The sequence below is a fragment of the Athene cunicularia genome (assembly GCF_003259725.1).
Source record: "Athene cunicularia isolate RWA chromosome 3 unlocalized genomic scaffold, athCun1 chr3_part1, whole genome shotgun sequence".
Lineage (NCBI taxonomy): Eukaryota > Metazoa > Chordata > Aves > Strigiformes > Strigidae > Athene > Athene cunicularia.
Genome location: NW_020799097.1, coordinates 34,516,425 through 34,543,955, shown reverse-complemented (window position 1 = coordinate 34,543,955; position 27,531 = coordinate 34,516,425). Strand labels below are relative to the sequence as shown.

General features: G+C 39.3%; 1 protein-coding gene across 3 annotated transcripts in view; it reads left to right on the top strand.

The window, feature by feature from the left end:
* Nucleotides 1-27,531, top strand: part of FILIP1 (filamin A interacting protein 1) — a 130,418-nt gene that overhangs the window by 31,388 nt on the left and 71,499 nt on the right. The window contains exon 2 of one of the 3 annotated variants that reach the window (XM_026845191.1): nucleotides 18,983-19,123. The exons of the other annotated variants lie outside the window; for them this stretch is intronic. The gene's annotated coding sequence lies outside the window, so the exon portion shown is untranslated. The remainder of the gene's footprint in view (nucleotides 1-18,982; nucleotides 19,124-27,531) is intronic. 3 annotated transcript variants of the gene reach the window in all.

Genomic DNA, 27,531 nt, shown 5'->3' with positions numbered 1-27,531 from the left:
AGCAATGGCAGCAGCTCAGGTGACTCTCTTGGCAATGGAGCTTTTTCATAAGGATTTACTCTAGGGATTAGGTTGGCATTACATGACTCTCAGCTTCAATTAAAAACAGAGAAAATAAGAAAAAAATAGTTCTGATGGCTTCAAGACAGTTGAAGTCTGTGTGCTCTATATGGTCTGATTCTGTGATGTATTCCTTTAAAATCTCCTGAAACACAACTTTGGAAGACTATCTCAAGATTTTGAATGTGTGCGGTTGGCAATACCAGTATACAGAAGGGACAGTGTATCTGAGAGCAGGGCAGAGTCCCACGCTCACCTATGTGCCATGGCACAGAAGAGGCAGGGCAAGGTTTGCAGCCACAGCTGCCAAAACACCAGGTCTACCACACCATGCCCACCATGGTATAACAGCAGTGGCAACTGTGAAGGTGGCCCCAAAGCTGTTAGTCCAGATCAAAGTAGGACGTTTGGAAATTATTTCTTGTTTCCTTTCCGGGGGGGGAAAGAATGGAGCAAAAATGACACTTGGATTTCATGAAAGGGAGGACAGGTCTTTATTGTGAGAACTTCCCCCAATAAAAGGAGTGAAATGTGGAAGTCCAAGCAGCCACCCATGTACCTGAGTGTACCAGCACAGGCTGCATAGGGAGAAAACTGCTTTGCATGTCCTGCTCTGCTGGGAGAGGCAGTGCAAACTGTAGTCCTCACTTGGGGCATGATGCAGGGAAGGGTTGTGGGAACATAAGGAAAACTCACCTACCAAGAAAGGGTAGGGCAGAGTGAAAAATAAAAGTCTCCTGGGGTGGTTATGTTAAGCTGCAAGAAAGAGGGGTGGAAAGGAAAAGAAACCAGTGGCACCCTTTTACGTGATCTCAGCTAGCTTCAGGAAACCAGTTAATTTCACTCAACAATAGGAGCCCACAGTAACAACATTTCAAAGGCTCAAAAAATGCTAGAGTTGCATATGTATCATGTACTGAACTGTAGCAGAATCTCAGCAAATGGTTTAGCGTTGTGGAGAGTAGAGCTCGTCCTCATGTGTACAAAGGTATCACCCACGCTCTTACAAAAAAAAGCCATACCACTCTGGCAGACCATGAGTTCAAAAGGTTTGTTAAAAGTCTCACAGTAAATTATAACATATCAGGTTGTTTGTTTGTTTTTTTGGTGTGTGGTGGGGGTTTTTTTGTGTGGTTTTTGTTGTTGTTGTTGTTTTCTTTTTTTTCTAATTTAAGGTTTCTGTTTTGTTCTTTTTTTGTGTATGTTTGGTTTTTTGTTGTGGTGGTTTGTTTTTTCCTTTTTCTTTTTATAGTGAAAGAACAAAGTTAAACCCTCAGGGTTTTGGGCCTACTGTCTCAAGGCTGAACCTAATATGTAATCTCTAAACTCCCCTGACAGTTTACCTCAGTCTTTTCCTGGTGTAAAAGCAAGAGACTCTGAGAAACAGACAGCTAGTAACTTTGTTTCAGGGTGGTCATTTGGTTCCTTCTTGAATCAGGCGTCTTGAGATACTTGAAAACAGCTCAGTGTATCTCCCCCAGAGGATACATATACATCACATCTCTGATGTGTCTAAGCTCCCTTGGCCTCTCTCCAGGAACATCCAGATTTCCTGACTCATGGCAATGTACCCTGTCTGGTTGTACTTCATTAGCAGCAGCCCAAAAATCAGAACAGTATTCTGCTGTTGCATAAGTTTTTCCAAGCAGTAAACAATAACACCCCGCCACAAGCTTTATTACATTTATCTTGGAATTCAAAATCCAGAAGAGACTGCTGCTTATTATTTTCTTTAATGGCAACCCAAAAAGACTATAAGAAGTTATTATTTAATAAATATTTTCAGGATAGCTTAGTATCTTATTTATTAAATGTTCTGAAAAGGAAGAATAAATGCTACAGAAGGTATAATAAGCCATTAATTTTTCTTCCAGTTGAGAAACATGATTATGAATTTTTATTGATATATCAATTTTATCATTAGTTCAACACAGACACTAAAATTGTGAGGGTAAATTTAAAGCTACAGAAGCTGAAAATAATTAGTAGGAAAAATTACATTTTATCGGAATACTAACATAACTTTCAGTAAGTCCTATTCTAAATAGCTCTTCTTTACTTGCATCCCAAGCATTTGTTTAAAACATTTTAAAAGCAGTAGCATTATCAACTGGCTCAAAGCAGGCTTGAAAATAAACAGTCCGTAACTATTACTAAGGCTCATTAAAAGAAAACTCTGTCTGACTCTAAAATCTATTTTGGAGCTACAACTGCCCACTCCCCTGCTTGTGGCATGATGCAGCTGCTCTTTCTTTAATATTTTTGCTGACAGCTACAGCTGACAGATAACATTTCAGTTCACCCCAACATCAACCCTATCTCAAGGCTCCCTTAGACTGAAAAAGCTGCCTTCCTTGTGGCTTTACCTGCAGCACAGTGCAACCCTGTAACTGCACAATCACTCATACAAGTCACTTGGAGCAGCAGAAATAGGGCGGCAGGCAGGTCATGTGTTGGGGGAGTGCATCAGCCATCCCAGGGTTGCTAATGGTGCAGTAACAGCTCCTCTTCTTTCCCTTCATCTCCTCTCCCATGCTCTAAGAAAATAGGCACCTGAATCTGGATATAAAAATAATATCACATATATAGCTATGCAGTAAGTTGATTGATATTTTACATTTTACATTAGTTGTCACCTTCTATCTTTTAGTTATATTTGTTACCCTGGTCAATATAATAAATATTTTACCCATCTTAATGTAATATAATCTTCTAGCAAACAGGCTTTGATTTCTTGGTTCATAAAAGTTTGCATGTAATAATAACTCAGTAATAATGTGATGATTCACCTGCAAAAGGAACTTTCCCCAAATGCAGCACTGTTTTCCTCCCAGACAGAAACCAGGAACATTTGCAGTGCTCCCAGTTCTGCCCCTGAACGTCTGAAGCTGTAAGAGAGGAGGAGAAGTAGAAGGTGGATGACAGGTTTCAGAAGTAGCCAGCATGTAAGAGAGATCCAAACAGAAAATTGGGAAGGAGTCATTGCTCAGTTAGTGCTTCAAAGGAATTCTCCCCAAAATTAATTATGATTAACACTGTGCATATATCTCTACTTTTCAGATTGATGGCTGAATCTATAAAATAAAAACAAGTAAGTGCTTTGTTCTGTTTTTTCAGGATTTGCTGTGAGGCACATTAGGTTTTGTTTGGATTAAATATCTTACCAGACTGCAAAATACTGTTTTTATTATGGGGCTTTTGTAGCAAAATTTAAAGAACAGGAAAAGAAGTGGGAGTTTGGAACCATGAAAAAAACCCAGAACAACCCAGAAAGTAAAAGATTAGAATACTTTATTGCGACAATAGAGGGATTAAAACACAGTCTTCTACCTCCCAGGAAAAATACTTAAACATAAGGTATCCTGAGATGACTCCTTCACTCTTTGCAGAAAAAAAAATAAATGTCTACTGTGTATGAAATACATAAATACTCACCAGAACAAGAGCTGACACTTGGGAAGACTTGAAGCTACATGCAGCTATAGAGTTGTTGTTACTCCCTGTCACCCCAAATTCTCTCATTTTTATCCAAATACCCATTTTGAATCATGCAGACAATTTGAACAGTTTCTTTCTGTATAGTAAAACCACTACTGGGCTTTGGCAGGGAATTGGGATGTGTGGAAAATGAGGGCAAAGAAGCCATTTTCACATGATTTTTCTGCTTCCCTCTGATAGTACCTCTGACTTGTGATGTTAGTGTGGGAAGAAAAAGATCAGAAATAGCAAAAGGAACTGTTTCTGCAGTTCATATATTCCATTTTTGGTTTTTGTTTCTTTGAAACTTTATACTGAATTTGACCCAAATCTGCTTCAGAGTACTCATGTTTTCAGGCGGGATGAATTGTTTACTAGAAGAAATTGCCCAGCATAATTTCAGCTGCAGGCTCTCATTCAGACTGTTTTGCTTCCAGTCCCCCTGCGGTGGGAATCCCCAGGGGGCAAAGCCTTGTCAGCAGGGCTAATGTGTAGCTGTAACACCAGGGGCTAAATGAGAAAAACGCATCCTTGAGCCTTTAGAGATAGTGTCCAGGTGTTCCAGTCCTTCTGTAGACCACAGCAGCTGATTTAGTGCTGGAGAATATTGGTATTAACCTCATATTCCTATTTCTTTCCATAGAGAGAACCTAAGCAAGCACAAAGCCATCACACACACACAAAATGTATTAGTATATATAAATAATATGGTGTCACTATACTATGAAGAAAGCAGAAAGCAACAACAGTTTTTCTCTGAGTCCAGTGATGATACTAGGTTATGGAGCCTTTGACAGTTTAAGAAATACCAAGTGTAGGTACTGTTGTGTTTTAATTTTGTTTTATTTTGTCTTCTTTGGTACAGCTCTTCTTCCACAGGCTTCTCAAGGATAGCAAAAACTTTACAATTCTGTCATCTGGATCCTAACTCTGAGGAGTAGCATTTAATCTGTGTAAGCCCTAAAACCAAAACAGTTTCTTTCTGGAAAAAAACCCTGCCTTTAAACAGCTTACATTAAAACTCCATTGTAGTTAATAGGTCAAAATTTCCCAGGACATTGCAGAAATTCTGGCAGAGTGTCAGATGATAGGTTCATCTTAAAAATGCTGTCATAGACCATTGTAGGTAGGAGAACATAAATTGCAGACATTATGTTATTTTTATGTATTTTCAGAGTGCTCCCATGTTACAACCCAGACTGGGAGCCCAGAGAATTGTAAAGATTCTGTGTTCCCCCTGGGTTAAATTAAGGTGAAACAACACCAGACGACCAGTTAAAATAATTTACTTGTGGTAAGCTTAAACTTGGAAAAGGATAATGAGTGATGTGGTCTCTTATTGATAAATCTATAAGAAAGAAAAGAAAGGAAAAAGGAGGGAAAGAGGATCAAAGAAATCCAGATCACCACTCCAGGTTCCAGCGTTGTTCAGGTCTGGTAATCTTGGGTGGTGGGTGCACACCCAGCAAAGTTTTCTGTCACCTTTTGTCTCATCCGCTGATTTGTATACTGGATGGGGAGAGGCAGGTTTTCCATGAACTCATTAGCATGAGAGATGAGGAAAGATGGAGCATGGGTTCTGTGCATGTGTTGAGGGGAGGTGGGGTGCATTAACCCTTTTGTCCAATTGAGTCAGTGGTCATGATCTGTCCCTGCCACCTCTACCTTCCCTCCCAGTTACTGTCGGTTTTCACTGACTTTGTGCTTCTCGGGCAACCATCCAGCCTTCTGGCTCCTTCTGGCGTAGATGTTCCCCTCCTATCAGACTTTTAGCTCATCTCTTCAAGGGCACAGTTGCTAGTAAGGCCTGCATCGTTCATACAAAGTATCATGCTTACACAATAAGAGTCTATGTTTAGCAGTCCTTGTGCTTGATGAGAAACATTCGTATGGGCTACAAGGCTACAGTTCCCCACTTTGAGACTTATCTAAGGAGTTTGGCAATACGACCGCAAGGAAATAGGGATGGGCATTCTTCAATACACTCTGTACTTCCTTGGGTGGCATTCCTTGGACTAATCACAAAGGCAACATCTTGTCCTTGAGGTTTTCTGTGTCAGTGAATATTTGAGGCATTAATTCCTAAGTTCTTTACATGACAAAATAGGTCATTTGCAGATCAAATAAAGGAAAAAACTTAGCAAGTTTGGCTGAAACCATTATAAGGAATATTTAGAAATTTCTTAAGGCATGTTTGAGAATGAGCTGTGTATGTCAGCTCACTGATCATGACCATTTTCTCTTTTCATATACTCCCTAACAAACCATGAAATCCACTGAGAATAAGATGCTGAAAGTCAGAATAGACACTACTAATGTTTGTTACAAAAAAATATATTATTTTATTTAATAAAACTTCTGGTTTTATTTTTAACATCTTTAAAGATGCTTCTTTTTGAACACAGAAGGAAGGGAATGGGTTTGCTGAAAAGCAGTCTTATCAGTGTAGGTACATTCTTAGTCTCATCTGTTTTATTCTAGAAAGAGAACTAGTTGATCTAAGTCAACTGCTTCAGTTTTCTTTGTGAGTCCCTTCCTTAAAGTCATGAGAAAATGGAAAAAATCAAAATGTTCCATCCAGATACTCTTGTGAGGCTGTCACAGATTTCTCTGATCTAGAAAATAATCTGAAACTGTTAACAGAGGCATTTGAAAGATTTCTATTAGTCTCAAGTTTTATTGTTGTCTTAGCAAAACTAGGAATTAGCAATAGTTGAAAATGGGAAGTGTAAATGTGAGCAGATGTTAAATATTATATTAAAAGTCAGGTATGCCAAGTGACTTACAAATGTAACGTTAAGCTGGGACATAGGAGAGAAGACATACTACAGAGCAAGATGATAACAAGACCTCTATCTGTTTGCCTGACATTTTTCGTTAAAAAATCTAGTCTTGTATGAAGCCCATTTTTTTACAACTTTGCCAAATTTCAGTTGTTCAGGCTGGATGTCTGACGGAATCTGAATTGGTTATGCAAGTTTCAACTAGAATGCTTTAAGCATTTCCAAAAATGAGAGAAAATTGTTGTTTGCCTAAAACAATCCCATAACCATTTTGCTGAAAAGCTTTAATGTCTCCATGTTCTAGAGTGATCCTCTGAAATTCAGCCAGGGAACTGCTCTGTGGCAGTGAATTGACTTTTGCCATCCCCATGAAAATTATGCCAGGCTAAGAGCCACTGAAAAAAATATTTCACTGAGGATCCTTGGTAGAGATGGCAACACTGTCTTAAGGCAGGCAGAGAACAAGCAACTGATGCTTTGCTAGTGTAAATATGCTTTTATTATGAATTTATCTGGATCTTTAGCTGACTCATTTGGAATCAGAATTATCTCAGTTCAAGTCTCTCTGTGGTCTAAGATTTGTGTCATTGATCTGTTTGGCATTCACTATTGCCTGCCAGGTGAGTTGGACTTCTCTCTGGGTCATAGTGTCCACTTTGGCTGACCTTCCAGCTGTGAGCTTTGGAAGTGATCATCTCTGATCCCTCTCTAACAGCTGCAACAGTGCAGAGTCCAACCTCACCCATCTGCATGGCACTACACTTCCCTGCAAAGCTGTCTTCTTAGTTCATCCCTTTGGATTTGGGCACAGGGCAAACTCCTGAGGCAAGTTGCTCAACCTGCTTTACTTTTGTAGAAGCAGCTATGGCAGCTGCTATTCCCATATTTCTACCATGCTCACTATTACTCTTCTCTCTGCTGCACTCCCCCTCAGGAATTCATTCCATCTGACTATGCCATCTGTCTGAGTGCTTCTCATTTGCTTGCCCTCCTCTCAAAAATCGGGGCTTTGCAGTTCTGCTGAGGCTTTGTAGAGCAGTAATATGCATTTCCAATTCTCACAGTTTTATCCTTGTTTGAAAGCAATGTGGTAATGGCCATATAAAAACTGTTAAGAATTTATGGGTGACACTTTGGCTATGTCTGTTTTCAGGAAATTAGACAATGCTAATGCTGGTTCTCTGACTCTCAGTCCAGTTGTCATTGGCTGGTCATACCTACATTATTAAACTTCCTTAGCCTTCAAAACAGGCTGGCTATGTCCAGGGTCCCACCCCTTGGCTAGGCTGGTCCCCAGCCAAGGACAATTCCTGAACCATTCCAGGAAGACCACTGGTTTGTCCATGCCAAAATTTGGACTGAGCCCTGGTACTGTTTAATCTGCTAGTTCAGATACAACCCTCATGTCATACTCATCTGAATACATCAGATGCCTTGAATCATCTGAGCAACCACATAAATGCTTTTCTGCGTTACAAAGATATATTTTATTGTTATTGAATCAGACTTCCCTCAGATTACAGATAGATCGACTGCTTTCCAAGAATATTTTGAACTTCCAATGCTGGAAGATTCATGTGACACATGTTTAAACTGATTTTTGAGTTAGTTCCTTAGTCATTGTTTTAGTATCTCTGCATGCACCTTTGTTTGCTTTCTGCTGTTCTGCTTTAAATGTCCGCTTCATTGTTCTCCTTTTATTAGATGAGTAAAAAAAACCCAAAAACCAAAAAAAAAAAACCCAAACCAAACCCCAGAAAATTTTAATAAAGCTTGGGGACCAATGTTTCCACCTGAACTATTGTAATTAATGAGCATAGCAGATGATACTTTGGTCAGATGAGTCAAAGCTAGTAACACTTCACTGGGTCTTCTTAGTTCCTCATGGACAAAGAGTACTTAGATCTACAGGCACAATTGTGCACAGGATTTCACAGGACTATCTGCTTTTTGAAAGGAATCGTGTGAGCAAGGAAAAAAGTGCCAGCAAAAAAGCGTATTTTAACCATGTGTGATTTTGGAGGACTGTCTTTCATTGAATGGCAGTTCAATGAGTAACATAAAAAATCACACAGGCAATTCTAAGCTTTGTCAGAGAAGAGAATAATAAGAATTTCTTGATACATCAATGGCTAAACTGTAAACAGCCAACAAACCAACCAGAAACTCAAATAACCACTTCAAACCTTTGGCTTCAGCAGAATGGAGCACAAAACTTTTACATAGTGGGAACATCAGGCCATGCAGGGCCTTCTACACTGTTCCATGCAGAGGTAGAGCATTGGGGTTTGCAGCAACTCAAAGGATTTGATGCCAGCTGAATCCCTTGGGCTTCCTCTCCTGCCTTAGAACCCCAGGAGCTGTTCCTCCTGTTAGTGAAGCAGAACCTGAGGCAACTCTGTTCTGAAGTGATAGCATGAAATAAAAAAGACCACCCATCTTCTTGCATAAGTTTCCAGTGCCCCATGTACAATGCTTGTTTTGTTAAAATTAGAAATTGATATATAGCGTTTTTAAAGCAAACCAAAAGGACTTTTATCTGCCAACATCTCTGTTCAAATCCTTCTCCAAGAGCTGATGAAATAATCTGACATAAAGCAGAGGCTGCATTCTTTGATGTGTATTTTACCAACTCATCCATGAGAAAGGGATTCTTCAACAAAATGGCTAAGTGAAAGAGATCATTTAAAAAATATGTAGAATTTTGATTGTCACTTGCACCATGGCCATTGCTAATGATTTCAGATGTCAGACTATTCTGAAATTAAGAAGAAATTCAATACACTTTTAAATTGTAACTTTGAAAATGTAATTTATGCTTCCAGGACTTCTATCTTAAATAGTCTTAATGGCTTAACAAAAATGTGGATACAGCTTGTTTAAAAACTTGCAACTCCAGCACTAATTAATCTGAAAAGTTTCTGAGGAACAACTGTTACATCAATAAACATAAATCTCTAAATACATGTAAGATTAAGATCCTTGCTGTTCAAGATATTCACCTTTTATTTGAGGTGCTTGAGGCACTACTGAAAGCTTAAAAATATTACTGAAAAAGAGTGCTGTGACATCTGAGCCATGGCACGCAACTCATTCACATGACCAGTGAGAAACGGCATGCTTTGCCTTTCTGTCCATGGGAAGAGTTGATTTTGGATTTAATTTAAGGGTGAGGCAAGTGCTTTTGAGATAACATTTTGCACTTCCCTGCTGCTCTGTTCTTATTTGCAGGCCCATTAAATACTGTTTTACAAGAACAACTCTCTCATTTGAACTGCTCAGTAATGACAACAAATTTTTGTGGTTTAAGACTAACATAAACTAGTTCCAGAGCACCTGCAAAGAGATATGATTTCTGTGTACTTCAGCTGAGGGTACAGTTAGTTTATGTTGTTGCAGTGTATGAATTACAGTTTTTCGTCTAAAAATAGAAGCTGTTTGCATTCAGACAATAAAGGAAACATAACATTTACATTCAAAACAATTCAAGAAAAGCATCCTCAGTGAGATAACAATATGTTTTTCATGTCAGAACTACAGTGGGATAAAGAAGCCCGCTTTCAAGGGCCACAGACAAGTCATAGCAATTTAAAATAGCTGAACATCAAGTCTTTCAGTTTTAGCTCCATGTCCTCTCATAAGCAATCAGATGACAAGAGAGGTTGTTAAATTAGTAGTAAGCCACTGACTAGTTTTCCCAAGGTGAGGTTTAAGCCTTGCACTCTTTCTGTGCCAACCCCTGCAATTCAGCCAACTACAGAGAACTTCACAGCATAATTTGTGGCAGCTGGGGACTGCATTTGTCTTCTGCTCTGGGCAAGCAAACAAACCAACCAACTCACAAACCAGTGGCTAAAAGCAGCTAACAGGGGAGAGCAAGTGCTCGGCAAGGATTTGAAACTTCCCCTGAGCACTCTCCCTGCCTCCAGCTATTTTCATTTTAAGAGGTTGCCTGAACCTGATGTGGTTTATCTGATTAGCAAGAGATACTTCAATACACACACATATGTGAGTATTTCTTCCAAGCATTTCTACTGTCTCCATCCAGGTCATGTTAACTTCTGCATCCACAGACAAGGCATTTTGCAGATCTGCTGTTCAGTGTGTGAAGTACCACCTTGTTCTGTTTGTCAGTGGAGGGTTCTTCAAAGCAAAAATAACTAGCCAAAGAGAGAAGGTTCCAGGACATGACAGGAGCATAGACTAGTTTTCTACTAGAAAGATGTCAAAGTCACCCACCTTCCTGGCTTCCTTCCCAGACTCATCCAGGACAGGAGGCAGCTAATGATGGAGGCCTGCAGAGCACAGCTCCCCAAGCTGCGGATGAGCAAGGAAGAGCGAAGACAAATGGTCTCTGACTGCTGCAATGCACAGAATTGACCTTATAACTCTGGGAGATTCTTGAGAACAACTTTGCCTCCCACAACAAAAGAGTAAAAATCTGCACATGAAATTGTTGCCCAGGGGTCTAGGTCTAGAATCAGTACCATAAACTTTCTGACCAGCCCTAGACAGTTTTTCCCTAATATTTCAGAGGAGCACAGACACCGGCAGTTCTTAGGGAGGCTCTACTATACTTGTACCTGTCATAAAGGAGACAATACCTATGGTGCTGGAGATTCCTTAGTGAAGGATCTCTTCTATCTGATAAACAAACCTGAACAAAATAATGTGGCTCATTAGGTTTTTCTCAGACACCTTTCAGGGCCCCAACGCTTCTTTGTTGACTCACTTGTGAAATAAGTTCATGATCTTTGCCTTGTCAGTGTTTGGCAGCTCTGCTTAGGATCTGTATGGAAGAGACCATGGTGCTTTTGTTATGTGAATAAGCATCTGTTAGGAATCCCACCACAACCGCTAATTTATTCCATATAAACAGCAGAGAAGTAATGAGAAAATACAGGCTCATGTTTACTACCAACCTGGCCAACCATTACACAAGCAATTTAAGTGCTGCATTTTGGTCAGTTCTTGCTGAAGCATTGCAGCCATGCTTAATTTATCTTGTCCAAATCAATGCACTGAGTAGTTACCACTTTCACTGAACTTTGAGATGATTTAATTTACGGATTGGTGAAATTAGTCTGTTTACACAGTAGAGCACATATTAAGCATTGAGAAAAAAAGAAGAAAATGCCTAACTACCTTGGATTTTTGCACAAGCCTTTAAGAATAACCTGTAAATTTTCATCTGGAGATTAGCATACTACATTGCTATATTTAATATAGAATGGTGGAAGAGCGGACATCATGTTTTAAATTAATTAGTAGGTGACTGATTTATGTATTTAAAAATTAGTAGTCTGATGGCAAGTAAATATTGACAAATCAAAGGACTACATTAAAAAAAAAATTTACTGATGTCTAAATTCATAATCTGGTGTCAGAAAGTATATAACTTTTCTGTTGAATATGGATCAAGTTTTCTCTAAAAAGTAGCAAGGACATTTCCCCCCATGTATGAAAAAAATGTTTCAGAACATCAACTTTCTGGAAACTCATTAGCCTCCAATTATTCATGAAAATTTGTTCCTGAAAGAGTTCAGAAGACATGGACAGTTTCTCTTCAAATCAAGGATTATTTTTGCTTGAAATTAAAGTAGCCGTTTAAAGAGGAAACAAGACTGGTTTGATGTATATACATCATGTGGACTGCTGCATATCTCTTCTGATTGAATGCTTAAACATATATAATGGGAATAGAAACAGAGGCTGTGATGAAAGTCACTAGCACTGTCAGAGTCAAAAGTGAAACTGTGATTACTTAGTTGAGAAAAAAAAAAGTGTAAAGGAGGCATGAAGAAAGGCTGTTCAATAAGAAGAGACTGGAGAAGATGGATGCTCCTTCACCATGCATGAGTGAACGAACATATGGTAAAAGCAAAAGGCAACAAATTTAAAATTAAAAAAAATGCATGCAAAGCTATGTAGACAAACACATACATAAATCGGCGCTTGATTTTCACTGTGTTTGATTAAAGCCAGAAGCTTAGAATGCTTTCAAAATAGTTTTTATATAAGGTAGGAAAAGACGTTAGAAGTCAGTAATTCAGGTCCTAAGCCATCCATTAACTGATGACAATGGAGAGATGTTTTCCATTCTACCGGATCCTTTTTTCCTGAGCATCTAATGCTGAGTCTGAAGAGCTGAAATTAGCATTGTTCACAAGAAACTGGTGAGAGATTTTTAGCTTCACTGGCTGAGAAAATGAACTGCTAATAGCAAAACCAGCAAAACTTATATTAGATTTATTAAGCCATTTTAGGTGAGAGTAGAGTGAATCAGATTAAGATACCATTAATTACCATAAAATATAATCTTATAGTAATGTTTTGAGCATCTTCATAGTAAAATTTGCCTTCACTATGCTATACACTTTATATGAAGATAGCATGCTGTTATTTCTATAAAAATTTCAAATAGGAGCTACAGGAAAGTGAAAATATCTGTAGTTCCATTGTGGCAATAGTTTTGTCCCATTCAAGGGGGCTCTCTGTGAGTGTATGTGTCTGTGAGTGTATGTGTATGTGTGTACATTTAGAAAGAAATACTTTTTGTGATTGATTTCTATATAAACATTTTACTACTTTTGGTGAAAGTAGATATTTTTCCAAACTTTTTTTTTTTTTTTTTTTTTTACCCAAGAAGTTTTCTGCTTTGTAGTTTTTACTTCAAGCTCAGCATAAGCAATCTTTTAAGCATGAAAAAACTGAAGTTCTATAAAAGATATCAAAAAACATACGGCTCTGGTTTTAACAAAATGTCTTTCCTCTCATATGTACAATGCATGCTATGACCAAAGTAAATGAGAAACAATTATAATTCTGTTCCTCTGGCTATATCTTTTGGATACCCTCCAACATAAAATGCATTAGCACAAAAATGTACTTGTCCTTAATTAATTTATAGCTTAGAGCAGAACACCATAAATAACAGTTGAACTTCAGCTGCAAAGGTTTTAAAGTCATGGGTAAAATATTATATAAAATTTATAATAAAACTTAAACAGTGCTAGAGGACAAGTAGAACTAATTATCAATAAATCCAGGAATTTCAGTGATGAACAACTGAATTAGAAGTTGTTTATTTTGTAATACATTTGGGTTCCATTCAATTTATTATTGTGGGAGAGAAAATTATTTAAGATTTACCACTACCCTGAACAAATACACTTACTAAACTGAAATATTTGGTTGAGGGTTTTGATTTGTTTTGTTTTTAAACAGCTTGAAACATATAAAGTATGCTGGCATATCTTGTTCTGAAGGTTACAGAGGTTACGTGGTTGAAGGTTACAGAATCTGCATGATATACTACAGCTTTATATAGGAACGCAGGACCGGAAAGGATCTAATAGGTCAACAAATCTATTGTCCTAATATTGAAGGAATTCTGGTTTATAATCCCCTTAATAAGTTTATCAAGTTCCACCATGAGTGCAGTTAAGATTTTTGCTGCTGTAACTTCAAGTGGAAAATTTATCCCAAGTTTCATTGCTCCAGGTGAGAACCAGTTTCTGGTTTCTAGCACAGATTGAATTCTGGCCAATATGTGCCCATGGATTCCCTTGCCAACATTTGTCATTTAGTTCAAATGGCCCTCCCATCTCCCTGACGTTTGCCTCCGTAATATATTTATAGACAGCAACTGGATCCCTTAACAGCCTTTATTTTGCTAAGCTAAACAAGCCAAGCTCTTCATTCTGTTTTCTCATATGATAGGTTCTCTATTCCCCTGATCATCCTAGAAGTCCATCTTTGTACCTGAACAAGTCTGAGGTAACGTGCTACAAATGACAAAGTACAACAGTCTTGTATAATAGCATAATAAAAGGAACTATAGCAAACAGAGTAATAATTTCAGGCTTGCAAGAATGTGCTGTGCCAAATATTTGGGAGGTTGAGTAAAGGTTTTGAAATCTTCTAAGGGGATTTTTATTAGAAATAATGGGATTTTTTTCTAAGTTGTTCTTTGAAATTGCAGATTTTCGGGCTTTAATTAACAGCTGAGAAATCAGTGAAAATTATTATTTGGTTGAGACCTTTAGACAGCATAGTATGTAGCTGATTAGATTTGTGACAGTAATCACTGAAGAAATGGGCCTAGCATTTTGAAAGTTTGGTTGACAATAAGCACTGAGAAAATTCCTATGAGCACTGCATAGTATGTGATGAATCTTTCCTGGAGAAGCCACAATTGCATTCACATGTTGTCTTTAAGAAATTTCAGTGTCAGAGTTCAGGGGGTTGGTTCCCTGGAGTTAGCTCTACAGAGTGCTCCCATCAGTGAGAGCCATTGGACAGCAGAAGAGAATGTGGGGACAACTGATCCCACCACCTCCCAGAACCACAGAGGAAAGGATGTTTGGTCAAATCCAGTATCCCCTAGTCTCTTGTGCCATAGCTTCTTAGAAAACATCAGGAAACTCCTGACTCCCAGCTTTAAGACTGTGACAGTAATGGTTTTTGGCTGTTTTATTTTTAATCCTTACTGAGTTGGTAGTTTAATCAAGATCCAAGGGGAGCTTCATACAGAAACTTTTTCCGAGTCATGCTGGGCCTGCCATCCTAGTGCTTAGGGCCATGGTCACTGGAGTGTAGGATGACTCTGTTAGTGTGGAGGAGAGACATTGTAGGAGTTTGGGGGAGCATTTGTTTTTCTACAATCCTTCTTTTCTCAGGAATAAACACACTGATTTATTTTTTAACTTTTTTTTTTTTCTGTCCTGTAGGATAAGGAAAAAAAGAGCTTTTGTTATACACTGTAGGAAAAGAGAAGCACAAATTTATGTTGATACATGCACATATGAAGATCAATGAAGATGAAAAGCTTGTAAATTACAAATAATTTCTTAAGTAAGAGCAAAGGGGAATCCCAACTGTGATTACAAGCAATTAAATACATAATTAAGGAAATTCATATCAGGGCACTGCATGTGTGGTTGCTCCCTGGGGGCTGGAGTAGGGGAAATCCCCGTGGGGACTAGAGGGCTGGGGGCAGACCCAGCCCTTGGCATCCGGCACTTCTCTGCAGATGGGGATGGGCTGAGGCTGGAATGGGCTGTGGACCCACAAGTGGGCCCAGCTCAGTGGGGCCTGTGGCCAGGCAGAGCACGACTTTGGGGGACTGGAGACTGGCCCTTCTGTGGCAATGCTGAGGCAGGGGCTGATGACACAAGGGGGTTTGACATGGGGTCCTGGGCCCTCAGGGACCTGACAGTGAATCAAATGGAACTGTAGTCCTAATGAGTATTTCTGATGATAATAGTCATCATCAAATAGTTGATTTGATAGTGGAAGCCATCACACCCCACCTGCCCCCATGGTGACCTGTGGGCCATGGGAAGTAGATGCCCCTTCCTGCATCCTAAAACCTTCTCCAGTGATGCTGGTGGGGCATAGGGTGCTTGCCAAAATCAGCTTCATTATGTGTCCTATTCTGACTATCAGTGCACAGCCAGATCTTCACAGTGCCTCACAAGACTGTCTGTCCAGAAGGACCTGCCCTTCGTTGTATCATCCCATAGGACAGCTAGGGCTTGGAGCTTCAAGGGAGTGAAAAGCAGCTTCAAAAGCTCTTTGCTTTCCCTGGCTGTTCCTTTGAGGATCCTGGGATCTGTGGCTTGTAGATCTATGGGAAGATGGGGACTTTCATCAAAGCTGTCGTTAGGGTATCTTGGCCAACCTGCCAAAGAAAGCTTAGCTTGCTTTCTGTTAATTTTGGTTCCCTGATCTGTGGTGCACTGGGGGAAAGGGGGAATGCGTATGCGAACAAGGAAAGCTGAGAGACATTCTCCAAAACAAATCTACAGAGAATCAATAGCTTCATAATACTGCACTAAGAGTAACAAACAAATATTATTCTACTCTCAGCATGGAAAAAACAGCCCAAGAGGCACCCTGCTGTGCAAAGAGCTGTGATGTTATTGTAGCCCTGTTAGGTTAAAGATGATAGTGAGGCAAAGTCTGCGAGCGAAGCTGCTTCTTTCATGAGCCTAACAGGTGGTTAGGAGCAGTTTTGATGTACCTGTGTGATGACTGTGAATGAAACACCAGCTTTTTTCAAGTTAGTGGCAAAATCTCATGGGCTTTTCAGTACAACACAATGTTGTATAATGGGGAGTATTTTAATTAAATACAGTGATATTCCTGACTGTTTCTTTTGCTCACCATATTTACTGTGGCATCACTAGTTAAAACGGAGAATAAGACATGTATAGACATAAATATTATCTCAAGATATTTTAAAGTTTAATGAAGAAAATGTTTTCCAGAGTAGTGTGAAACACCTAATGTATCCTGCCACTTGGTAAAAAAACCATCAGAGGATCTAAATTACTCAAGTCCTAACTGTGTTCCAGGATGTCTCCTCTTGGGAAGATTTAGGTGTGGTTACTACACTTGTAAGATGACTTTAAAACAATATACAGTGGAGGGAAAGTACTCTTAGGGGCCTATTTTTAAACCATGTCTTCTGTGAACAAGGTTTCTTCAAATCACGAACACCACCACACTTTTTGCATTGAGTACATAAGATTTTAATCTCATTTAGTCTGACGAAAATTCAGAGTAACTTCTTTAAACTCAGAAGAGTCAAGACAAATGAGGTCAGAATTTGACCCATTAAGACTTGGTCTACCCTTTCTGTAATCTTAAATAATTAGTTTGAGCTGACTGACAGAAAACTGTTCTTTGTTTCTTGTACTCTGTTAACTGCACAGAAAATGAAGCTCTTCATTGCAAAAACATGGTTCACTTTCTTTTATTATCTTTAGATAGTTACATATTAACTTTTAAAGAGGATAGTCTTGATCCTTCCTCCATTCAAATTAATGAGAAAACTCTCACTGACTTTTTTGAAGGACAAACTTTTTGTAGGGCAAAGAATTAATTTTTGTAAATCCCATGTGCCTCATACAAATTATCTCCACTTTGCTTCTTGTAAACTGTCATGCCAGATGTGATTCAGAGCCTGTGGGTATAACAGTATGATAACGTGATTTCTTTCACTTCTAGGAAATGCTTTCTACTATTAATAAATAAATAAATAGATGGTTAATTGCTTGATTTTCTCCTAGAACTAGCTCTTCAAGACTAACATTTCCTAAACAATTTTTCAAGAAAATTAAAGTATTTATCAAAATAATAATATTTTTTTCCATAAAGTCAAGTTTTACTTAATGTGTTTGCATCAACTTAACTGTGATTACAGCTGGTTAAGATTTCATTATTGAATCTACCCTTGTGTTGTTCATAATCCAATAAATCTCATTCTTTCAATTCAGAGCAAGGACAAAAAAAACCCCTTCAAATACCAAGTTGGTATTTACTATTTTGTAAGGATTCACATACAGTTTGTTAAGAAATAATGGGGAAATATGCCATACACTGTTCTAACTGCTATTAACTTATGACACTGTAGTAGTCCTGCTTTATTCCTTAAATGGTAATGTCCTTAATATGACTTCAATGTTATTAGGTGAACTATATAAATTATTTACAGTCAGCCTGTAGATTTGAACAAAATTGTTACCGTTTTCTTTAAGAACACCATGTTCTTCCTGACCAGACCTTCTGTCAAAGGAAAGACTTCCATGGTCTCAGAACCCCTTCAGAAGCTCTCTGGCACCACCAGTCCTGCCAGTGAGCCTGCCTGGGCACATCACTGCTCAGATCCCTTGGCTCTGATCTTTCCATGCTCGTGGTCTCTGAAGTGGGCTTGGCCTACCAAACTTTGCTTCTACCATAACTGTGCTACACAGTTGGGAAGGTCAGGGCAGAATTCAGAGAATCCACAAGGTGTATTCAAATTCTGTTTGTTTATGCAAACTAATCAAATGCATGAATGAGGTTTTATCAACATGAGACCTTGCCTCCCTCCGGTGTTATGACTCTGTTCCTCATATGCCTGCAACATCCCGTGCTTTCCGGCAGAAATGCTCCCAGTTCCCTACATGTCTCCTGTACCTCCATGGTATTTGGAGTTGCCACCATATCCCCTGCCTTCCTTTGCTTTGTGAGCTGTGAAAGAAACTGGTCTGTAGCTCTTGCTGTGCTGTGGATTGCCCACCTTGGCCAGCCAAGGGAATCGTGCATTCTCACTGAGCAGCTAGAAGTCTGTAGGCTGTGTGCAGTGTCACTGATATACGGGCCAAGCTCAACGTGTTACTTCTCTGCTGTTGTTTTGTCATTTCATTGCATTGCATTGAACGTATTCTGCAGAACTAGTCTATGCAAGGAGGAACCCAGCACATTACCTATCCTTGTTTTTCCCTCCCTCATTACGGCTGCTTTTTTCGGAATGGTGGGGCTTACTTGGTGTTGATTGCTAAATTAAAGCGGAAAGCTGCAACTTGCAGTGCCAGTTCTTAGGAGGCAGCAGGAGTGTGAGATTTTGCTACCTGGGTTGGTTTACTGTATCATACCTGCAAACAGGTCACCTAATGTATTCTGAATTGTTCAGAGTTGTTGTGCTTTCTCGTGGCTTTAATGGATAAAGCCAATAGGAATCTCTAAATTAAAAAATACATGTATTTTCAAGACAATTTGTCTGGGAGTCTGTGTTTTCTAGCTGGCCTGCTGGCTGGCAGGCAAAACAACCAGAACATGCTGCTTCTTGCTTTGTCCTTGCGTGCAGCCCCTGAGCCTTATCTTTTCTCTAGGGAGCAGCAGGGACCCCAGTCAGCCTCAGGTGGGAGCAGCAGAGCAATGGCACAGGGATACCTCCATCCTCGACTCCCTCCTTCCCCCTCTGGACCTAGATTGTAGTGAAGCCCCTGCTCTGGAAGCATCCCTCGGCACAGGTATTACTCCACCCCACGGGCTCTCTGGCTGACACGCAGGAGCTCCCAGGTGGAGCCACGCTCCTACATTAATAACATTCAGGAGATGCTGTTACAATAGCATGGCTGAAAGCAACACTTGAGCTTCCTGCAGATGTCAGCTCCAGGAGGTCACCAGAAAGACCTATGTCATCTCTTGTCTTTCAGAGGCTCATCTGAATTGCAGATCTGTCAAAGCCCTCAGGGTCTGTTGAGGATTACCAAGGACATCCTGAATGTATATTATTTTCTCTGAAATTTTTTAGCATAATGAGTTCATTATAAGCATCCTGAGTTAATAAGTTAGTGTAATAGGGAACTTCTATGACCATACTGGGTGTCTCACGATATTCTTCTGGGATTTTGTCTGTCTTTTAAAAGCCCCATTGCCAGTATCACATTGGTTATACGGTAATCTTTATTTCCAGTTTTAAAATGCCTCACAGTGCTGGAACATACTCTGAAATTGTGAACCCAGCTCAAGAACTGGAAGGCAATTAATAACTGATTTTATAAAAAATTCACAACTTTAAGCCTAGTATCATATCATGTTTTTAAATGTCTGACTCATTTGGAAATCTTAGGATTGTCTGTATTAATTATGGCCCCAGAAGATCTCTCTCAACAGTCAGAAAATAACTCCATTTGTAGTCAAGGATTGCAAACACAATCTTCCTGGAACTGAAAGTTGTACATTGTGCAATTTTTATGGCTTGTATTGCTTTTCTATTTTTAGTTGCTTGAAACCTGCAATACATCATATAATCCTCCTTAAATTGTCATTCATAATACTAATTTCCATTAACTTGGCATAAATAAGTTACTTTCTTTCTTAAATTTGTATAGTTACTATTTCGCTTAACAATGTTACACAAGCAAATTTTTATTTTTACTGATACAAAGTTGATGTGAATGATAATAATGTGTTTCTAATTATGGAATTTTTAAACCAAATTAGAAAAAAAAAAAACAAAACAAAACAGCAAAACACCAAACCAACAAAACAATCCCACAGTATTTTCTTTTTATTTAAAAATATGTGTGTGTTATGAAGTCAAATAACTGTTCCATTACTTCGACAAACCATTTATTTAATCCTCCCCCTTTATAGGAATTTGGAAAAGTTTCTCTGAGGTTTGAGAAAGCCTAATAAAATTACACTTTTCAGCTTTTTTTGAAGATACAGTGGGAAGAACAATTCTGTGGTTTTTCCTTTCTAGAAATGCATCTTCAAGGTATAAGAGATCGAGCCAGTGACAAGTATTTATACAGAGCTCTCCAGCCTGTTCTTGCTTACATAAGTAGAGATAATGTCATGTATTTGGCTACCTGCAGAAATTGTTTGTGCAACATTCTTTCATACCCTGGCTGAGCAGAGGGCAGGAGAGCTAAGCCTGCCGCTGGCACACTAGTTCATGATATCTGTGCCATAATGCTAAATGCTGGGGTGTTTTTTTATTTATGTTGTTTGTTTGGCATGCAGTTGATGTTGTACAGGATGAATTTAAAAGATATAGTAGGATATCAGATTTTGGATTTAACTTTTATTAAATGAGTTACAGAATTTAATATGGAGGCAAATAGGTTTTTTGGGTTTTGACTGAGTTTAATAATTTCTCTAAGATGATGATATTCAAATCCTAAAGCACCGTGCTGATAAAATATGAAAGTGTAACTGAATAGAAATGAACATGAACTGATGAATTGGTTTCCTAGCTGATAAATATTATAATAATAAAAAAGTATGTATTCCACAAATTACATTTAACTTAGCAGAGTCTTTCAGGTTTAAAGATATAAAAACCTCTTAATAATTCAGTAAGGAAATATTTATTCAACATGAGCACTTTGTCACGGCTTTTCTGAAAGCCTTGTGAAGTATTCTCAGTAAATATACAGTGGAGGTTCAGCTGGTTAGTCTGAGCTTGCTTTTTCTGGGCAGCTGTGATTACCAGTCAGCTACTGGGTGCTCTGGAGAGCTGCCCTGTAGATGTAGATGTAGTGAGGTTTATTTGCACTGGGAGTAAAACAGAACATGAAATGTGAAATAAGCAAGTGAGAATACGTTCTGTTACGTTTTGTTTCTTAAGATAACTAAATATAGCAACTTCATATGACAAGAGGTGACTTTGCATCCTCACAGGAGGAAAACTGGTTAATCATCCTTTTCCTAGACCCCTGGTGAGAAGCTAAAAGTCAATAACAATACCATTTTGAACAATTCAGAGGCAGGAAGAAAGACTAGGCTTTTGACCATAATTAGCATCTATACCTAAAAAAGCAGCTGCCTGGACAGTGCAGGCTCTAGCTCACTCCCTCTGGGGCCAAGACATGATGGAGCTGCCAACAGCGACCGCAGCGGGTCCTTGCCAAGGCCATGGGTCCACCACACATGCACAGGAGAAGCAGCTCAAAGTAATTTCTCAGTCACCTAAACTTTCTTGAAGGCAGCTGGAAAATATTTAAGTAAACAAATAGTGATGCTGAGACATTACATAACTGCTGGGTTAGACAGTTTTTCACTAAATAAAGAGAAACAGTCATTCAGACTATTTATATGCTGGTCTCTTACCTGATTTCTTACCTGATTTACCAATCATATGCTATCTGTATATGCCTCCCCCACCTTTATTTTTTGATGATGATCAAACATTTTGGCATTATTGTGAAAAGTCAAATCAGTCTTTTAAATTCATATCAAGAGACCGAGTGATGCCTTAATATTTAGAGGCACCGACCAATTCCCTTCAGCAATAATGAGACCCACATTGCTTTTCTGTCATCCACCTCCTCATAGGAAATAAGAACTTGAAAATGTTATGATTTTTTTTTTTCAGATTTACCTTAATTATTAAACATTAATCTCTAGTTTTACTTGTTCTACCTGAAAGATAATATAGATCAATTGTTTATTGCTGTTTCTTAAATTACTTGCTTTGGGCAATAATAGCCAAATTCCCCCACTTTTCCACCCAGGAAAGAAAGTTCAGCACAAGGAGTTGTGGCTAGAGAGTCAAATGAGCTCATTTCCCAGTTAGGTAGCTCAGTAAGGGTGAGCTTTTGACTCTTTTCAGTACTTTTTAGAAATATTGGGTTCTCTGCTCCTCTTGGCTAGAAATGTACCTGCAGCAATGCAGCAGGTCTATGTACCCTGTAGAAAATCTATTTCGACTGCACAAGCCTCTCGAATTTGTGACTTCATTAACACAGAGTTGGCAGAGTTGGTTATAGCAGGGACTGAGGGGTGGACACAGTCTCACAGCCTCTGTCATATCCTAACCTTTGCCACCAAGCCTGGCACTGTGGCAGATGCTGGTAACAAGGTGCCAAATACCTGTTATTGCCTCCCCACCCAACAGCAAAATTGGCCTTTTTGATGATGTATTTATGGATCCAGTGCCAGTTTATCAATCAGCTTACTGATGTGCCCAAATTAGGAGCACAACCCCTTTAGAGAGGTCAGTAGTAACTCAGGGGGGCAAAACTGGAACCCCAGGGGCGGGATGCAGTGGTGTCCTCCAGCCATGTCCTCTCACAGGGAGGCTGGAGCAACATCACTGTCTGCCCAGCACCTTTTTCCAGGGAAAGAAAATCAGGATATGCTTTCCCTGATACAGTGGAGCCATGGTGGGCTTCAGCAGTGGTCACTGGAGCTGACTGAAGATGAGGACAGGCCTGAAGTCTTAACACAGTCTCAGAGAGCTTGGGCTCCATTTCAAAGACACTGCAGATTATGGATGAAACCTAGCTCACTCACACAAGTGAGATACTTAAAGCTGAACAGTGTGAATTTGTGCCAGTGCAGATGATTTTATCTTCATGTAGGCTTGTAAAACACCCACTCTATTTGGAGGAGCTCTTTTTAATATCTTTCCATGGCTCTGAACTGAAATGACTTTCTAAGAAAAGCAGCTAATAATGTTTTACTCTATCCTAGTGGAAAAAAAAAAAAAAAAAAAAAAATGTTTTTTTTTTAAAGTTAAATAAGGTAGGGTGTTTGGCTAGTTGCAACAAGACAAACACAATTCACTTAGATTTTATCCCTGTTGAAGCTGGATTTTAAGAAGTCACAGACATTAAAGTAACTTGAATCTGGCAGCAAGTATTTTTAGTTATGTTCATGTGAGACCAAGCCCATGCAGATATATTTATTTGCTTCTTCTTTCTCTCTTCCTTCCCTGCTCAAAGAAGCTATGCTGTGTTTTCATCTTAGCCTGCCTTTTTGCTCTGAACTAAAAAGGCAGGTGAAGATTTGAGCAGATTAACATTGACAGGCTGTTCAAAAAAACATCAAAACCAGCTCAATTTGTAGATGCAGGATAACTCTTGAACTTCATTCTTTTCAAGTGATGAAATTGTCTAGGGATTTTGAAACCAAGACTTTAGAGGAGGAACATAAATATGGTTTCTATAAATGAAAGCTATTAAAGTGGATGAGGCTATTTTCAATGCCCAGGTGAGGTATCTGCAGGTTTTTGTGCTGCTCCCTGTCAGCGTGAGGCATTGCTATTATTTAAATCAGTTAGGCTGACATTTACTTCTTTACTTTCTTTGCCACAAGTTCTGAAGTCAGTGGAAAGCCTGAAGGATTACTGGGAAATAATGACAGTCACTGGGCTGGCACTGCCAGGAATGAAGTAAGACTCTCCTTTCCGTTCACCTCTTTACAAATAGTAATGACAAGTGAAGGCTGGGGCTTTGAATACTGCAAGGGCTACTCTGGAGCCTCTCAGTGCTAGTCCTCTTATCAGTGACATGAAGCAGAAGAGCTCAGTTTGTGCCACTGATCCCAGCAAAAGCCAAGAGAAGCTTGGTATGAAAAGTGGGTGTTGTGCAGTCTCTCTTTGCTTCAGCTGCCCTGTCTTTTTCTGACCCCTGATGAACTGATTTGCCTCCAGACCATCCTTCAGTAGCAACTTAATATGCCTCTAGAATAAGTAATATACTTCTGTGTGCCTTGACCTAACTTGAAAAAATATGAATTCTCTTCTGTTTTCCCACCGCCCTCTGGTTATTTTCTCTCGGCAGACTGTGTATTTATGGTGAGTTGCACTTTCCCTTTGCACGGCTGATTAGTTTTCCATTTCCTTTGTTTGTAAAGGAGCAAGCTGTGGAAAGGAAAGGCTGTAAATTAAACAGTGCCAGGGCATGAGCACAGATACTGCAAGGTGAATGTCTGTACTCCTATTAAACTGTTAGAGTGGTCCCTGTCACACTTTTGGCCAGGCCACTTAACACCCTCCCAGACCACTTGAGAGCATGTTTTGGGAGTCAGCATGGGCTAGGAGCAATTCCCAGTGGGCCCTGTGGATGTAGCCAGCATGTTATGGATGCTAAGAGGGCTTAAGAGCCTGAAGGATTTTCCAGGACAGCTGGCCTCACAGTCAGAGAGCAGTCCTGGACATGGTTAATCTCCAGTATACATGTAGCCAGAGAATTCCTTTATTTTTTTCTTCCCAATGAGAAAAATATTATTGCAAAACCACAAAAATTGATAGTGAAACTCAAGGGCAGGTTTAGTATCAGAGAGTATTTTTAATTCCTTGTTTTGAAACCCGTTAAACTTCACAGAGGAGAGACCTTTTGGGAGGTGGAAGGCAGCCCAGTCTAACGGAGAGGGTTAAATTCACCTCTCACCAAACCACCCGGCATTCATGTGCAAGCTGGTACTCTGTATCTATCAACAACTGAAACTTCCTACAAAGAAGTCACTGAGAGATATTTGGAACTTGCTCCTGCTTTGGTTGACAGCTGAAATTTGAGATGCTGCAGATGTGTTTTTACACTGTTGTCTCTTGGAGACAATATTAGTAGAAGATACAGGTTCTCTGTATACTTTTTTTTTTTTCATTTTGCTGTAAAATCTGTAAGGGTATTTACATCATGAGTGGTTTTTGTTATTCTTATAAAACAAGGATAAATTAGTCAAATGTAAAATGTAGCTATAGCTGTTTACTGGTTTCAGCAAAATCTGAACTGTGCAAATCATGGCTACCAAAAAGAATACGGGATTCATGATTCACAATCCATGTCTCATTAGCAAGAGACAGCAAAGTATTTCCTTTGACCCAAAGCCTGAAGTTCGCTTTTGGGACATTCAACTTTTTGTATTTTCTCACACTTGTTAAAAACCAAGATAATTTTAAAATAAAAAATAATTTTAAAGTGAAAAGTTGAGATAGGTTTTATAGAAAGCTAGTAAAAGTTAGTTTCATAATTTCCTAATTGCATTCCATATTTTCCCCATGGTTCATTCCCATGTTAAAGTAAGATTGCAGTGACCACAGAATGACTTTACCTTCCATGCTGTGTTCCCTCAGCATTATATCAGTTTTAAGTATTTTGGTTGGTCATTGTGAGGATAGGGACAAGGGACTCAGAGGCAAGAGCTATGATGATTATCAGCCTGCTCCTGTCTATTGTTGCTTTCAGAAGTTTCCTGCCATCTTGGAGGCAAAAAATTCATTGTTATAGGAGTAGTGGTCTTTAGAAACTACTTATGAGACATACAGTGCGGTTACTAAGTCCACAGTATATTTGATCTTGCAGGTTATCAGCTTGGTTCTATGTTGGCAACAAAAATAAATCACTAATGCTTACCTAACACCAAAGACTACCCATCTGCAGGAGTAAAAAATCTTTGGTAGGCCAGCTAATCTGCATCACCACTCTTACCATTTTCCAGGCATGTTCTGGCTATCAGGTGATAAAACAAATATTTAGTGGATTTGGGCTGAACATAATGGTGACATTGCTAGCTTTATCTTCATGTGAAGGTCACAGTTTGATTTTCAGCTGAAACAAAATTACTCAAAAGGGCAGAAAGCTGTAAAACAATATGTGAAGAATCACGATAGGGCACAGTGTTCATCCAGCCCTCAAGGAGTGGTTGTGTCTGGAGACAGGCTCCATCAGCTGGGTGCGACGTAGGCAGCCTCTGGAAGCAGGGGCATTTCTTTCTTCTGAGAATCCATGCTTTTCCTTCAAATCCGGAGTAGTCCTGGGCACAGGACACTCCAGCGGGCTGGAAACAGGCTGGGAAGAGGGATGAGTAGGAACCAACAACCTACTCCTATGTCTCCTTGCTCAGCTGAAAAGTGCTAGAAAGGCTGCACCACAGGCAGTTAGCACTGTTGCCACCTACCTTGGCACTGGACAGTCCCTTTCAGTTCATAGCCACTCTGGAGAATAAATATCTAAACCCTTGTCAGACCTAGCAGCATGTTTGCCTAGTGGTGTCAGCTACTTGAGCTGTCTTTTCTCTGTGACTCCTCTTTGTCTTTTCTGGCAGCTGGGAAGCCAGTAATCAACACGGGTAGAGTGATATATAAAAGTTTACTTTTTTGACTGAATGATGATCTAATAGCTTATCATTCCTCATGCCTCATGCATCCAAGATGTTTTTCCAGATGAAGCCTGGGAAACATGAAGCTTTGTGAGACGAGTCTATGGTACTCCTTAGTTGGTCAGCATTCATTACTCAAGTAAAAGTATTCCAGCTGAAACCACAAGTTTTCCTGAAAATGACAAAATTAATGGAATCATACCAGCATAAACTCTGTTCTTTGTAAATCTGTGCCATAATTGAGCCAGAGAAGAGTTTATCTTGGAATTAAGAAAATGGTGCTAAAGCGGCATAAATCTGCCTTAGTAATGACTGGGTTTCCTCTCTTAGTTTTGTGAAATCCTTTTCTGCTTTCATGCAGATTATCCCTATTCAGAATGGCACCTGGATATGGAATTTTAAGAAATCTTTTTCTTTTCTTCTTGAGAATACATCTATGGTTATTCCTGTCATTTCTTTTTTCAAGCAAAGGAACTACTGTTGGTATAAATGTTGGTGTATATAATCTGTGTGCTACTATGCTCCACTGTTATAAGAATCAGTTTTAGAAGCTATAAAGTAAATATTTGATAAAGAAAAAAGCCTTTGCTGATTCTTGTGCTGTACCTCAACAAGTGTATCTGCTATAACTTTGCTACTTTTCTACACTATTTGCAAACAGTATAAAAAGAAAAATTCTATTCACCAAAATAGATTAGGGAATAATAAAATAACAGTGACTTGATAGAAGAAAATAATCTATGTCCTGCATCTCAGTCACTGTATTTTTATCAGATACCCTTAACAGGGACAAATTCTCCTTCTTATAATTAAAGAGGCTCAAGTTTCTTCCACTGATGAGACTCCATGTATGGTGTGACGAAATGAGGGAGACACTGTGACATCTGTCTGCCACAGGGCAATTCTCCTTCCTGCACAGGCTCCTCTGAGCAGTGCCATGGCCTCTCTTCCTCACTTGAGTGCAGGCAGCGGGTGCAGCTCAGGGACGAGCCCGATGTGGCAAAGGGCTTACAGGGCAAGAGAAGGCCCACAAAGAGCAGCACAC